This window comes from Triturus cristatus, chromosome 9 (assembly GCF_964204655.1).
Source record: "Triturus cristatus chromosome 9, aTriCri1.1, whole genome shotgun sequence".
NCBI lineage: Eukaryota > Metazoa > Chordata > Amphibia > Caudata > Salamandridae > Triturus > Triturus cristatus.
The window spans coordinates 164,544,836-164,561,539 of record NC_140592.1 but is presented as its reverse complement, the minus strand read 5'-3'; the positions used below and the strand labels follow the sequence as shown (position 1 = coordinate 164,561,539).

Here is a 16,704-nt window from a genome sequence, read left to right as displayed (position 1 = left end):
TTGACTGTAATAAGGCACAGCGACCTGGTTTGCGCCCGGCACATACAAGAGTAGTGCAAGGCAGACCAGAGCAGTGTACTCTATACACATGCTAGGCCCTGGTGACTTCCAGAAGGAATGTCTCCTTTCTTCTCTCAATTTTGGCTGAATCAAATACACCAGAGGGGCAAGGATAGGATCTTTCCATAGTTGGAATCCTTTGTTGGGTAATGCAGGAATGCTGATATGGTGAGAGGTTCTCTTTACTGAACACTCTATTGTGGTCTATACAGGCCTTTTCCTGTGAGTGTGAGAATATCTCCTCAGCCACAAGCCTTTCACTGCCCTTTAGTGGATTTGTAACCATCTTGAGCAACATCAGATTATCAAGGGTACAGATCATGTCTTACTTTGATTTTAAATTTGTTGACTTGAACATGTTCTGGACTTCCAAGGAATGGATGGTACCAAAGGTGTATGCCACCTCTTGTAAAAGTGAAGCTGGAATTTGTCATTCTGTGATTAAACAGGTTTTGGCGAACCCCCTACATTTACTGTTCTCTGTAAAAATCTTCATTATTATTTGTTAATACAAGATTCCACCCATGTGTAAGATCCCTGTTCCATATAGTATAAGCAAAGCAATCTAGAAGTGAAGGTACAATTGTGCAGTTCTTTTGGCATACTTTTTAAAGAGCTGTTTAAGAACTGATTATAAACAATGTTAGAAAACAATTGGGTTTGGACACTTATAGCAGATTTACTGCTAAGCCCTTTTAAGCTTTCCTTCTTAATTGTTGTTTATTTGTGTGTTCATATAAATAAAGTAAATCAGTCCCCAAATTACAAGGAGGCAAGCATGCCCAAACCAACACTGAAGCACTCGTATCACACCTGGCACATTGTAATCATTAAACACTGATTTACAACCTTTCAGTTTGAAAACTGAGTAGATGTATTCAAAAGCATCCATAAAGTTCAGAATTTGAATCTTCATCTCCATCATGATACAATCGCAAATAGTGGTTAATATGCGCTATCACTGCTTGTGCCATGGACACCAGTGTCATTATTATACGTTAATCCTGGATGTTCTCCATGAGATCTTCTAAAAACATCCAAGCTTCTTTGATGGGCATGCTTTCTGATGGGGTCAGACTCCCTGGCAAGGTGTCTGATGCGTCCTGGAGCATTTTAAAACTACCGAGCAACTTCTCACTCTTTGTGCTTTGTCATCTCTAGCTCAACAGGTCCACCGGCAAGACAAGAAACTATGCAGGTCTCGTTTTCCACCCGCGGCGGCCTTCTCTAACCATTCTGCATCATTTATGTGACAATATGGGTAGGGGTGGTGTCAAAGGACCTCATGATTTGCCCTCGTCATCTTCTTCAGACACCATTTTCAAACATTGTACGATTGCCCTCAAATAGAAATCTGGGTCCAGTACAGAGCTAAATTCAACATTGATTGCCTTCTGGCACGTAAACAGACTGCTGGGTTGTTAAGAATGTCAAAGTAGGTTATGCTCTTCCCTACTGTGCTGCTAGCTGGTCTGTGTGTTGACCTACCTGATAGCAGTCTCTTGCCATCTTTAGGCCCACCTCTGCCCATTCCATCAGTTGTTCAGCTGTAAATATCTGGTGTGGTGTTCCATGCAGAACACCCACCAGAGGGAGCCGCGGCGAGTATCTGGAGGCCTCCGGCATCCTCAACACACATCATCCAGCACTTCAGTGCTGTAGTTTGTAGTGTCGATCTGTAAGGAGTTGCCACCTTACGATCCAGTATCTTAGCCAGTAGGAGGGTGGAATGCCCACCCCTCTCGCACATGTATGTTCCCTCAGCATTGACTCCCTCTAGCCGCCGTGTCAACCATTGTATTTGTGAGGCTAATGAACAGAATACATAGTAGATTCCCCTCAATTTTCCATTTCGAATCGGGCGCCGTAGTGTCATCAGTGACCTGCTCCTGCGGCCTTTAACCAAGATTAAATCTCGTACTAGCGAGTCCTGGGGGATGAACCAGCTTCTGGGCAACCATAGTGGGAGGTTCACAAAATAATACAGCAATCTGGGCAACATGACCATTTTGGTCATGATATGTGCGCCATTACTGGTAGTTTCAGCGAGCTCCAGAATGTTACACAGGATCTGAGCGATCGAAGTTCTCTATCCAGGTTTCCCTTGCGCATATCTGTCAGTGATTGGTAGATATGGATGCCTAGGTATTTAAATGTAGTTTGGGCCCATTTAAGGTCATCTAGGAGCGTCGAGGGCCTCGCCAATGGTTCCGATACTGGGGAGAGGTAGGTTTTGGTCATATTGCCCGCAGCCCAGTCAAAGTGGCAAATCTGTCCAGCAGGCGCTGACCCATCTCCAACCCCTCCACCACCTCCCCTAGATAGACCAAAAGATTGTCCGCGTAAAGAGAGCCGCTAGCGGTTCCATTGCCAGTGTGAACAGTATTGGCGACAATGGGCATCCCCGGAGATTTCCATATTGGGCAGAGACTGTCGTCCGTCCCTCCATTTCTCCCCCCCACCCCCCATGTGTGGAGTCAGGGAGCCTTCCCAGTCCCGCTGAAGTGGCATACAGGGCTTCCAAGCAGGGCACAAGTTTGGAAGCAAAAGTAGAATAAAATGTAATACTTCCCGTATTGTCTTTTCTAAGGTCACTAACGGTAAGGGTGCCAGGAACTCCCCAATTGAGTCGTGGGGGGGCAGGAAAGATGAGCGCAGCATACAGCCTTTCGTAGTATTCCCGGTAGAGGCATTGCATATATGTGTGATTTGGGAACCCAAACAGTGCCCCCGGACCACCATTTTAAAAGCTTCCCATTCCATTAATTCAGTGGAGGCGTTTGTAGTGAAGTAATCCATTTTGGTCTGACCTCCACATAGGAACCCGGGGCCTAGCTCCAGAAGGCTGGTGAATTAGAAGCAGCGGACTATGGTCCAAACATGTGCGCCCCAAGTATTCAGTGTGCGTGACAGACTCAATACTTGTGGAGCAAGGAAATGTATGTAGTCTAGTGCGTAAATGATACAGGGGGGGGGGAAAAGGATTATTCCCTGCCCATGGCGTTTTGTACCCTCCAAGCGTCAACCAGTTCCCAATGGTTACTCCATTCCTGGAAACCCGGTGCGGTGTGGCTGGGTTCCAGGGAGGGGTGCGAGCGGTCCAACGCTACATCCCTCACACAGTTAAAATCTTCCCCTATTATTGTTGTTCCCGGCATCTGGTCAGCTAATATAGCCGAGAGCTCTCGCAGGAAAATCAGCTGATCATGGTTTGGGGCTTAGATATTGCCAATGGTAATGTCCTTGCCACATAGTTCCCCACTAAGCTGTGCATATCTCCCCTCTTTGTCAGTTTTAGCACTAGAGATGACTAAGGGAACCCCTGGTCTTATCCATATCAGGACTCCTCTTGGAAAGGCCGAATAGTTTGTTGCATACATCTGCCCTCTCCCATCTTATATGAAGTTTCTGAATTTCGCTTTGTATAAGGTGCGTTTCCTGGAGCAGGGCAATATGAACCCCCCGCCTCGTCAGGTGGCTATACACAGTGTGGCTCTTAGTCATTGACCCTAGCCCCCTTACATTCCAAGTGAGGAATCTAATGGGGTGGTTGCCATGTCTAGTGGTAGAATGAGATTGCACCATCAATCAATCTGAACATTTGTAAAGCGCACTACTCACCCGTGTTGGTCTCAAGGCGCTGGGGGGGGTAGGGGGGGGGAGGATGATGCTACTGCTCGAATAGCCTTGTCTTGAGTAGTCTTCTGGAGGCTAGAAGGTCCTGGGTCTGCCGTAGGAGGATGGGGAGGGTGTTCCAGGTCTTGGAGGTGAGGTGGGAGAACGATCTGCCACTGGAGGTCTTTCTTCGGATGCAGGGGACGGTGGAGAGGTCGGCGGAGCTGGCAGTTGGGGGTGTAGAAGGTGAATCGTCTGACGTATGCTGGTCCGGTGTTGTGGAGTGCATGGGTGAGGAGCTTGAAGGTGATCCTCTTGTTGACGGGGAGCCAGTGCAGGTCTCTCAGGTGGGGTGTGATGTGGCTGCGGCGAGGGATGTCGAGGATCAGGTGTGCAGAGGTGTTCTGAATACGTTGTAGTCGTTTCAGGAGTTTGGCCGAGGTTCCTGCGTAGAGGGCGTTTCCGTAGTACAACTTGCTGCTGTCGAGGTCCTGGGTGACCGTTCTTCTTGTTTCGGTGGGGATCCACCTGTAGCTCTTGCGGAGCATGCAGAGGTCATTGAAGCAGGAGGATGAGATGGCGTTGACCTGCTTTGTCATGGAGAGAGTAGAGTTGAGGATGAACCCCAGGTTGCGTGCGTGGTCGGTGGGTGTTGGTGCCATTTCCAGTGCGGTCGGCCACCAGCAGTCGGCCGAGGGGGTGAAGCCGAGGATGAGGACTTCAGTCTTGTCCGAGTTAAGCTTCAGACCGCTGTTCATCGACTTGGCGACGGCTTTCATTCCTTCGCGGAGGTTGGTTTTGGCGGTGAGGGATAGGATCAGCTGGGTGTCGTCGGCGTATGAGATGATGTTGAGGTCATGTAGTCGGGCGACGTGGGCGAGCGGTGCCATGTAGATGTTGAACAGCGTTGGGCTGAGGGATGAGCCCTGGGATACGCCGCAGATGATCTCGGTGGTTTTGGATTGGAAAGGGGGGAGGCGGACGCTCTGGGTTCTGCCGGAGAGGAAGGCGGTGGTCCAGTCCAGGGCCTTGTCTTGGATCCCAGCGTCGTAGAGGCGTGTGCGTAGGGTGTGGTGGCAGACTGTGCCGAAGGCGGCTGACAGGTCCAGGAGGATGAGGGCTGTGGTTTCACCGTTGTCCAGCATGGACCTGATGTCATCGGTGGCGGCGGTGAGGGCGGCTTCGGTGCTGTGGTTGCTGCGGAATCTGGACTGGGACGGGTCCAGGTTGCTGTTCTCCTCGAGGTAGCGGGTCAGTTCTTCTCGATGACCTTCGACGGGAAAGGGAGCAGGGAGATGGGCCGACAGTTTTTGAGGTCCTTAGGGTCAGCCTTGGGATTTTTGAGTAGGGCTTTGATCTCGGCGTGCTTCCGTGTCTCGTTACACTCCCCAAAAGCCCCTCTGGCCTCTATAACTACACCTTTTCAGCAGAAATTACAGTAGCACATTAAAACAGAACATCCTATAACCCAGAGCGGCTCGACGATGATCAGCTGCCTAAACTGGGCCCATCATGGTACCCACCCGTTGGGGTGCAGCCAGTAGAGCAAAGTTAATATCTTGCACTGTTGCATCAGCCCAAAGCACTCAAACGTAGCCAGGGCAGCTTCAAGAAAGTTCACATGGTCTCTAACTCTTTACTGTTTCATCTGCAACCTAATGGCTCTCAATACACCGATCAGATGATGATGTCTGCAGTTTGAGGTAACTGTCGTCAGCACTATGCTGCTGTTCCCATAGGTTGTGGACCCGGAGCATTCCTTTCCCTGTACCGAGTCTGAGCCCACTTCTGAGCGAGCACCAGTACTTTGCACTATGTCGGCCACCGCCCGCAGCGCTGCAGTCCTCTATTCCTCTGTCTGTGAGGGGCTGGGTTTTGGCTTGCTCCCGTAGGGGTCTTCTCCTGAGACTTTTCCTGGTACCTCTTATAGATTGTCTCCGGTGTTGGCTGTCTCTACCCATCGGTTTACCAGTTTTGTATGCTTCTATCCAGTCCCACACCGTCTTGGGGTCGTCACGGAAGTGGGAATGGCCATCCAACGTGATGCGGAGGCGGGCGGGGAACGTCAGCGAATACTGAATGCCTTCATAATGCAAAGCTTTTTTCACCTGTTAATACGTTGCCCTCCTTTTTTGAAACTCCTATCTATAGTCAGAGAGTATAGAGACCTTGCTATTAACCATGAACAGGCTGTCCGGTGGTGCCCTTTGTAGGAGCAGGTCTCTATCCTTATAATGCAACAGCCTAGCCACCACTGTGCCAAGGGGGCGGCCCGGGGTCAGAGGCCTCCCCGGGACCCCATGTACTCTCTCCAACATGTAAATAGGGACAACCCCTCTGGTGCGACTACTGTCTGAAGCCATATCTCAAGGTAACTTATGTCTCCTTCTACTTTCTCGGGCAGACCCACTACACGGATGTTGTTCCGTCTATTTTGGCCTTCTGCATCTTCCACATGTCGCTCAAGCGTGTCCACAGTGGATGAAAGGCCTGCAGTCTGGTGTGACAGTGCCGTTTGCGCCGGGGTTAGGTCCACTATCGTTGACTCTGCTGCTTTTACCCTCTTCGATAATTTGTGATGCTCAGCTCGGAGAAGCCCCAGGCCTACTGAAATCACACTAATATCATGATACAGTGTGGCCTTAGTATCCGCTATGGCTTCCAGGATTTTGGCCAGCTGTTGTTGTACCCGGACTATTGTCATCTGGGGCAGCGTGTTCGCAGGTCAAAGATTGTACGCCTGGCTCCTATACCGGCCACCCTCAGGCAGAGGTAAGAGTTATCACACTCTGGCTCCAATAGGTCTCCCTATTCTTCGTTAGCATAAGAGTTGTCCTTGCATTCATCCAAATAGTGCAGGCATAAAGCTCCTTTTCCCGGTGTTCGCCGGTGACATATTCCATGCCCCCCACTAGTGCAATGCTACTCCTCTGATATTTGTTAACCCTCAAAGGAGGGGAAGTGAGAGGTGTATCCCGGGCCAGCCGCCCAAGACCATTCCTGTGATCTCTACTCTTTATTTCCATTAGGCTCAAGGCAGGGACCAACCAATTGTCACTTCTTCATGTTGTTTTTAAAAAAAAGATTGCTTGCTGTGCTCAAGATAGTGATTTTGCAGTCGGTGAGGTAGCAAAGACTCAGGCCTCTCACCCTCATCAACCAATCTAGGGCCTACTCACGTCTGCCTACTCGGAGTCTGTCAGGTCTTCCCATTGCTCTTATGACATCCTCTCCAGGTCTGGGGCCTCCAGCACTCACCTCAGCCAAACTTCTCCTTATCTTTTTTGTGTCCTCGCTGGGCACTGCTTTCAGGGGCACCCTTCACCTCTGGGTTTTATCTGGTGGCTTAGTGCGTTGCTCCCAGCAGGCCGCGCTCTTCTTTCTCGGGTTGCCCCAGAGATCTCAGGCAGCCTCCATTCTCCCGCAGCCATTGTTTTCCTCCTCTGTGGAGCTGCCTCTCCACGGCCCTAGGCTGCATCCGCAGTCCGGGTCTCCTCTCCGTCCCCGCGTCCACCGAAGCCTCATTCGGCGTCTCATCTCATGCAGGCTCCTGGTCTCAGCCCCACGTCAGGGTCATCAGTAGTCTCGGGGCCTTCCAGTGCGGCATCAGGGGTGAGCTACCCCACAACCGCCAGTCTGCTGCACCGCTTCCACCCCTCAAGCTTCCAGGATGCCAGGGGCCATCCGTTGCCGCGTCTCCCGGCCCCCTTCCTTTGCGGGCCGTGGGAGCGCGATCAGCTCGAGGAGTCTTCTCACACTCCAGGTATCGCAGCGGCATGGCGCTTTTCCCTGAAGCCCACTGGCTTCTCACCGTTGCCTGTACTGCTGGTGTTGCACGTCCCAGGATTCAGGATTGTCAGGGAAATTGTCGGGCCGATGCGGAGCTTTGGGCTCACGCGTCTGCCATGTTTAGCAGCCAAGCCATGCCCCCAGCAAGTTCTTCATCAACGGATATAACCACAGGGAAAAGATCTCGGGCAAAGAGCCCCCCTGCAGAGCCCGTTGGGCATTGCAGTGCCGGCCCACTGAGGAGCTGCCCTATGATAAAGCATGAACCTCCCCCCCCCCCCCCCCGGGGTGTGTGAGGGCACTGATAGTGGCCATACCTCGGGATGGACAGGAAGTCGGTTTGGAGGCCACCGGGTGCACCTAGGCATGGGATATACACAGTGTTACCATCAACATTTTGGAACTCCGGGCAATACGACTGGGATTGAAAACCTTTCTACCATCCATCAAGGGAAGGCTGGTACAGTTGTTCACGGACAACACTACCACCATGCAGTTCTACAATAAAGAGGGTGAGGTGGTGTTGTGGACCCTTTGACAAGAGGCCCTGCATCTCTGGACATGACTGGAATACCAGGGCATATCTTCTGGTGGTTCAGCATCTGACAGTTTCGCTCAACGCCAAAGCTGACGAAATCAGCCGAAGATGCCTAACTGATCACAAATGGCATCTCCATCCGAAGGTGGTGCAAGGTCTCTTTCAGCAGTGGGGAGAGCCTTGGTTGGATCTGTTTGCCACTGCTGATAACGCACAATGTCAGCAGTTTTGGACACTGGAGTTTTCAAGGCGGCACTCGCTCAAGCTCTTCATTTCGAGTGAAGCTCATGCCTCCTGCTCGCCTTTCCACCCATACCACTCCTACCCAGAGTTCTCAAGAAGATCAAGAATGACCTGGCCCAAGTCATCCTTGTTGCTCTGTACTGGGCACGGAGAGTCTAGTATTCCAAGCTTCTGAGCATGACCATTCATCCTCCGATCAAGCTGCCCCTTCGGGATGATCTTCTGTCGCAGCAACAGGGAGGGTTCTCCATCCAAACCTGTCCACTCTCCGCCTTTTTGCGTGGAGATTAAGTGACAACAGTTGACAGCTTTCAACCTTCCTCGCATTGTCTGTAATGTCATTTTGGCAGCCTGGTGTCCTCCACCAAAATCTGTTGATCTCCTTTCTGCCCCTCTTTCTGCGGTACTGCTTTTCATTCCTTTCTCTTGCAGGGCTCTGCTCTGCGTACTCTTAAGGGCTATGTATCTCCCATTTCTGCTTTCATACAGTTGCCTAAGTCCCCTATTGTACATGGATTTCTCAAGGGTCTTCTTTCCTTCACCATTCATTATGCCTCAGTGGGAACTTAATTTGGTTTTAACTTTCTTGATGTGCGCTCCTTTCAAGCCTCTACCCAATTGTCCCCTCAGGTTTCTGACCATGAAAACTGCCTTCCTTGTGGCAATTAAATCTGCATGCAGAGTAAGTGAGCTGCTGGTCTTATTATCTAAGCTGCTTTACCTCTCACTCTATCCTGGCAAAGTGGTGCTTTGCACAAGGGCCTCCTTTCTACCAAAAGTAGTCACCCCTTTTCATGCAGGCCAATATATCACCTTGTCTACCTTTTATACTCCTCCTCACACCTCTAAGGAAGAGGAGCGATGCCACCATCTGGACCCAAAAAGAGCATTGTCGCTCTACCTTGACCGCACACAAGAGTTCCGGGTGGACGACCAACTCTTCGGGGATATATTGGTGCAAAGAAAGGTCAGGCTGTGCAGAAGTAAACCATCTCCTGATGGGTCATATTCTGCATCAATTTCTGCTGCGCACTGGTAAAGAAGCAACCTTCTGAAGGTTTGCAAACTCATTCCACCAGAGCTAAGGGGGCCACCACTGTGTCTACATGCTGAATTCTGGTCCTGGATTTCTTCCGGGAGCAACGTGGGCTTCCCTGCACACACTCACCAAACATTACTGTCTAGACAGTCAAATCTGCAGGGTGAGCGCTTCGCTTGTTCGGTCCTGCAGGGCTTTCTTGTTTGAATTGGTTTGCAGGCCCTCCTCAGGGGATGGGATTGCTTGGGTATCTATTCTAAGGTAAGGAATCTGAGGCTTGAAGTCTCTACCAGATGAATAAGTTATTTATCTTTGGTAACGCTTTTTCTGATAGACCATATCTACTTGCAGACTCCTTACCGACCCACCCGTCCTCTCCACTTTGCAAATGGATTTCCAGGGTCAGGGATGACCTCTTTCAGGGCCCTGGTTTTGACACACTAATGGTCAGTGTTTTTCGTGGCTGTGCTTTGGGCGTGGAAAGTTGTGAAAAGAAACGGACATTCGGACGCCTGGGTGGCGCGCACATAGGTAAAAATTATTTTGTTAGGAATCTGTGGCTAGATATTGTCTCTACCAGAAAAGCCGTTACCAAAGGCAAGTAACTTTTTATTTCACCCCGGACTCAAAGCCATTCTCTTACCGGAGCTGCCTGTTTACTTAGGATTTGTTCAGACAGCTGCATAACTTCCTTCTCTCTGGAACTGCAAGGAAGAATTCCCCACGTCCATTCTGAAGTTGGCACCTATATAGACTAGATTCTGTGGGGGTGTTGGGAGATATTTCTTCTTGTTGATTAGGCACTCAAATTTCTCTATATCTTGGGAGACCTCCTGTGTATGGGTTATTGATTAACAGTGGTATTGTGCCTGAATCATCAAGATAAGGGAACATTGTGGAAGATAACAATCACAGGAGCCAGCAGCAGGGCTTCCACAAACACTTAGTGCAGTTTTCATCAGAAAAGGAAGGACCTGAATTTGCCAATGTTATTCTCCCACATGGAATTTGGGAATTGTTCTCGTGATAGAGCAACCTGAATATGTAGATATGTATCCTACCAGTCCTTTTGGTCAAGTAATGTCCTTGAGTCATAATGGGGATTACCTGGTGTTGAGAACTAATCTTGAAATAAAGTGCAAGGATAGCACTGTTGAGTTCTGTAATCATCCTGAACTCCTCTGACAACTTGCGCACCAGAAGAACTCTTGAGTGCCAACCCGACCTCCTTTGTCCTGTGGAAACTTAAATTATTACATTACTTTGGCTCTTCAGAGCGTCTGGGGACTCGCGCATCTAAGTGTTAGATTCTGTCTTGAGTTTGTGTCCACACAAAAAAAGTGGCGGCTACATGTTTTGGCATTTTGCGAGGGCTGCGACCCATCTTGAGGTTCTTTGATGCTTCTACCAGACAGCTGGTCATACAGGCATCCATACTATCGCGGCTTGATTACGCCAGCTCGCTCCTGCTGGGGGCCAACCAGGCTGAAATTGCCCGGATGCAACGTGTTCAGAATGCCGCAGCAAGAGCCCTGGTAGGCTTACCGAGGTTCTGTTCTGCGGAAAGTACCATCCGTGCTTTGCACTGGCTGCCTATGGCACAGAGGATCCATTTTAAGACCCTGTGTCTTTCTTTCAAGATCCTCAAGCGGGCCTCTCCTCAGATTCTTGCCAATCTTTTGGTGCCCCACGTGCCCTCGCGCTCTTAGATCTCTGGGTCAAAACCTGGTGGTGACCCCGCGGTTTAGGCTATGCAGGGCCGGAGGCCGGTCCTTCCGGGTTTTGGCTGCAAAGTTGTGGAATTCTCTTCCACCCCATATGCATGAAATGGACGAGCTTCTGAAGTTTAGGAGGGCCATTAAAACGCATTTGTTTCCTTCCTCACTCTAGTATGTTGATCTGCGCGCTTTTGCCTCTGCATAGCTTTGTTGTGTTGGGACCTTTCTTTAAGAGCCGGGACGCCCCTTGGCTGGGGCAGCTGTGCGCTATAAAAGTGCTTATAACATAACATAACTTACAAACCAATTCCAAAACACTGTCCATCACTATCTTACTATTTTTAGATTTGAAGATAGAGGAGTAGGCACAAACCTGGACTTGAGAGGTGTGGGAGAAATGTTTTTTTGATATCCTATGGAGACCATCTGTAGAGCCCATTTGTCATATCATGGAGACCCACTGTTTTTGAAAAAGGCTAAGCTGGCCTCCTATAGGACCCAGATTCTTGACATAGCCATGAGTGTTGTTTGGCGTTACCCTTCCCTCCAGAGGATTAATAAGAGGAATCAGTACCCCGATATTTAAGTAGAAAGCTCGAACTGTTAAAGGAGAAATTAGGTCTTTTATTCTTGTACTTGTCAAAACCTTTTTTGCCCCTGTCAAATACCCATATTTCTATATTTAAAAGGTTGAGCGTGCTTCTGATTTTTTTTTAAAGATTTGCTTAAACCATCTCCAAGTCCTCTTCAACTAACTTGTTGCCTGAAATGGGCGTACACATCAAACCGTTCTTTTGCAAATAATTCACCTGCCATCCCCTTAAGTGTGAGAGAGACTTGGCCACTTCTACCCTAGCTGATGCCATATCAAATGCTCAGAGTACGTCAAAAAAACTTGATTAACAAAAATGTGTTGTGTATCTCCATGCTTGTCTATCCCCCTCCTGATTAGCCGTGGAAATCTAAAGATTGAGAGGTATAGATTGAATACATTTTGGATCTCATATAACGATTCACTCCTGCATAAGCTCTTTTTAGAGCACCATCAGCCTTTTATCCACACTGTCTGAAACAACAGTGCACTCATTTAAAAGTGAATGCTGGCCTACTAGATTAGCCAGGAGAACATCAATAGATGAAGGCTCTGGAAGGTCCATGTCTCCTAGTGACAATGGATAAAGTCTACTAAAAAATATTGACCTGGTGACCCTATCCTGGTTTTCAGGTCCACCATTTCATATTCAGGAGAAGCCCAGGAAGATGATGATGATGGAGAAGAAATGGAAAACTGAGCAGATACTAAAGGAGATTGAGGGGAGAGCGTTTTTCCGATTTATTACTCATAATCTTCCTTGAGCGATTGGACCGTCTCTTGCAACTTCTTATCAGCAATTGTGAAAGAACAAGACCTGCCATGTGAATGGACTCTAACCCTTTGCAAAATATTTTTCCCTGGAGACCGAAGAGGGGGAAAGATGTTTCTGTTGTGAATGCTTGCTCATCGTGACACCAAAGCAGCCAAAAGCATACTTAACACCAAACCTCTGAGATTGGTTAAATCAGTACACAGAGTCCTTAAATAGATACCTTAACAAAACCTGAAATGTTGGTGTCAATGAAAAAAATTACTTCTCTTCTAGGGGATACTTGGTCAATAGTCATAAGCACTGAATAATCCCTGCCCACGTGCGGGACCCCGGAGCATATATAAAAATACATATATGTGTATGTTTGGAGCCACAAGTACATAGTACTTTCAAAACATACATATATACATGTATATATACATAGATATGCAGCCTAATACAGCTCCAATAGACTAAAATGCCAAAATTACATAGATTTCTATTACAAAAAAATATCACTTGTAAATAGTGCAATAGAGAACATATACTGCTGTAGTGTTCCACAATAACCTTTTATTTTAATAAAAGAAAAACAAGTAATAGGCATTTTGTTCTTAGGCTGCATAGATAACTAACATCACAGTATAATAAAAAACTGGCACCTTGCCTTTAAGCCTTCAGAGAACCTGGACACCGTGCCTTTAAGACCTCCAGGCGCCCCCTGCTCCCATCATGCACCACAGTTGACAGTTAGGTCATTTTCATTTTTCCGGCTCCTTCTGTGAGGATCCTGGCACTTGAGCTTGTCCTTTTTTAACTTGTTCTAGACAGAAATTGGTTTTCTACAACTTTATTCAACATTTGCCTTTGCTGGTATTATTTTCTAATTCTTTTTTGACAATTTAACAATCTATGTCAGAAATGCAAGCTTTATTTAACAAATGTCCTTCCTGTGGGAAGAAAATGGCTAAATCTGACCCTCACTCTGTGTGTATTGTGGGTTTGCCATCCTCACACAATCCACAGAAGTGTTACGACTGCCAGCAATTTTCAAGGAGAACTCTGCGTGACAGAGAGAAGATCAGACTCCATGCATCAATGGAAAGAGGAAAAACTCTCATGGAAAACAGAAAAGGTGTCGATCTGCTTCCCCAGCTTCCAAACTAAAGCAGATTGCAGATTGCTCTCAGCCTGCATCGAAATCGGTGTCAGAAAAACGAGTAAGTCACTCTACGGCATCGAGGGACAGATCGCCGTCAAAGTAAGTTGGCAATCGAGGCATACTTCGGGCTCGAAGTATATGGGTGACAGACCAAAGTAGACGTCAAAGCAACCGTTGACGGTAAGACAACGGTCGACGTCGAGATCTCCGCCTCCTTCACGAAGGTCGCGTTTAGAGGATCGACAATGAGAACACCATCTCCGACCAACACAGTCGACGTCGAGGGCAAGGTCAACGTCTAGGAAGTCGACATCGAAGACGCCACACACCTACCGGCGTTCGACATCTAGAAGGCCGTCACGGTCAGTGTCGTAGAGACCGCCGTGGAGGGCATCACCTCAGACACACGAATCCTCAAGTGTGACTCCACAGCAGTGGTCGACATCGGTGGTGGCATTGTCCGGGTCGTCGTCGAGGCATCGTTCGACATTGAGGGAGAGAATTCTCGCAACTTCAGGAGATGCACCAGAGAAGCCAAGATCGACATCGAACACAGCGGTTGACGTCGAGAGAAGTGTCATCTTCTCCTGGCATCTACATTATACAGATCACACCGGGGGGTTCTCCAGCTCATAGAGAGAAGTCCACTCCTATTAACAGGTCTCCACGATGGCTAGAAGGTATACAATGCTGGAAAGTACCACCTAGAGTTCCAGGCTCAGAATTCTCCAAGTCTCTTTTGCCATTCCAGAGTCTCCGGGGGACATCCTCCATGCAGATTTTCAAGAAGATCTAGGTCCCCAGCAACACGGCGTTCAAGATCAAGAGGGCGATTACGATCTCGCCGTTCTCCTACTCCTAAAAGAAGACGTAGATCTCCATCAGCTACCACGTCTACAAGGTCTTCCATTAGGGATTACTCGCCTACTTTATCTGCGACACAGCCATCCAGAGTGTCTCCGATTGATGATATCTGAACTTTTAATGAAGTTCTCTGCAGGGTTGCCAAGAGGCTAAACATCAATATGTCTGCACCTCCAGTTTTAGCGTCCGTCATCTTTGAAACCCTTCACCATAGGTCGTCAACAAGGCTTCTACTTCCTTTGGTTCCAGGTCTCCTAGAGCCAGCAATGCAGACCTTCCTGACTCTGGCCACGGTGGGTTCAGCTCCCAAATGGATTTCCCAAAAATATAAGGCTCCAGAACAGGACCCTTTTTTTCTTAGTGCAGACCCACTTCCAGACTCATTCATAGTGGCTGCAGCCAGAAAGGCACATTTGGCTACATCTTCTACTGCCCCACCAGAGAATGACAGCAAAAATATGGATTCTTTAGATAAACAAATGTGCAATACATCTGCTTCGGTAATGAAGGTGGCTAGTGCTTCCACCCTGCTGGGTCGGTGCAATAGGTCTCTCTGGGACTCTTTGGCGAGATTTACAGAGACGCTACCGAAAGAGGATCAACAGGACTTCCAGGAAATCATGCAAGAAGGCAGACTGGTGGCTAATCAGATCATCAGTGCAGCCGGGGATACATCTGACTTGGCGGCCCATGGATACTCGCATGGCATTTGCTCGAGGCACTCAGCATGGCTTCATCTCACAGGACTAAAGCCGGACACACAGAGAAAAATCACGAACCTTCCATTCAATGGATCTTCTCTGTTCGGTTCCCATGCGATGACAAAATGTCCAAAGTGAAGACGGAATTGGACAATCTGAAAGCTGTTGGCTTGGAGAAGCGGAAGGAATTTAGGCGAAGGTTCCCTCACTATGACCGACGTGCCTTTCAACAGAGGGTTCAAACCCCTCACTGGAACATGCAGAATCAAAATCAAAGTCAATCCACGTCTCACTACCAACAGAGAAGACCTGGATGAGGGAGAGGATCTACAAAACAGCAGTCTAATATGCCTAAACAACCAACGAAACAATAAGGGATGGCTTTCTCCATGCCCGTTGACCACTCCAATGGGAGGAAGTGTTATTTTACACCTTGAGGAGGTGAGAAACTAACAAAAGACAAGCGGGTTCTAAATATCGTGCAGAATGGCTATCTGCTCAGGTTCAAATCCCCACCACCATCAGTTCCTCCGCGACAAAGGCCTCTCCAAGGATACCAGTTGTTGCAATCAGAGGTGAACGTTCTCCTACAAAAACATGCCACAGAAAAGGTCCCTATTTCACTAAGAAAGCAAGGGATTTATTTTCATTATTTTCTGGTGCAGAAAAGAGGTCCTACAAGAGAATAAAGACCAATACTCGACTTGAGATAGTTAAACAAATGCATTCGCAAAGAGAAGTTTTGAATGTTGGCTCTACATCAAATATTCCCTCAGCGTCATCCGGGGGACTGGATGTGTGCTATAGACCTACAGGACGCATACTGCCATGTACCAGTGTCAATAAAACATCGCAAATATCTACGGTTTCAGGTATCATCCCAACACTTTCCGTTCAAGGTTCTCCCTTTCGGGCTCAAATCAGCTCCTCGAACATTTTCGAAATGCAGCGTTTCTTCGCAAGCAAAGGATATTCATATATCCTTATCTGGACGGCTGGCTTCTGAAGAGCTCGTCACCTGCTCTGCTTCAGACTCATCTCTCGTACTGTCTGCAACTACTGAACAGGTTGGGTCTTCATGGAAACTTCAAGAAATCAATCTTCAACCCATCTCAGAAGATCCAGTACCTGGGTGCCTCCCTGGATGCCGCAAAAGCAAGCTTGAGTCCTTCAGAGGAGAGGTTATCCTCAGTTCACGAGAAATGTCGCAACCTGCTTCACACACAGTATCCCACAGTCAGACAGGTGTCATCACTGCTGGGATCAATGGTATCATGCATCTTCATCGTACCAAATACTAGATTAAACATGTCGTTTGCAACAATCTCTGGAGGACCAATGGATGCAGATATCGGGGCGCTGGGAGGATCAGGTGCTTCTCTCCCAATCGGCCAAGGAAGCCCTCAAATGGTGGATGAAGCGATCCAATCTGATGAAGGGAGTTCCCTTTCACCTGGACCCTCCTACCCAGACGATGGTCACGGATGCTTCACACGAAGGATGGGTTGCTCACAAGTGTACTTTGCAAGTTCAGGGCCTGTGGTCAGAGACAGAGCAAAGTTATCATATCAATCTCTTAGAGTTGAGGGCAGTACACTTGGCTCTCAAATCGCTTTACCCTTCATTCCA

General features: G+C 48.4%; 1 protein-coding gene across 4 annotated transcripts in view; it reads left to right on the top strand.

The window, feature by feature from the left end:
- TASOR (transcription activation suppressor) overlaps positions 1–16,704 on the top strand; it is a 1,129,919-nt gene that overhangs the window by 627,828 nt on the left and 485,387 nt on the right. The window lies entirely within an intron of this gene.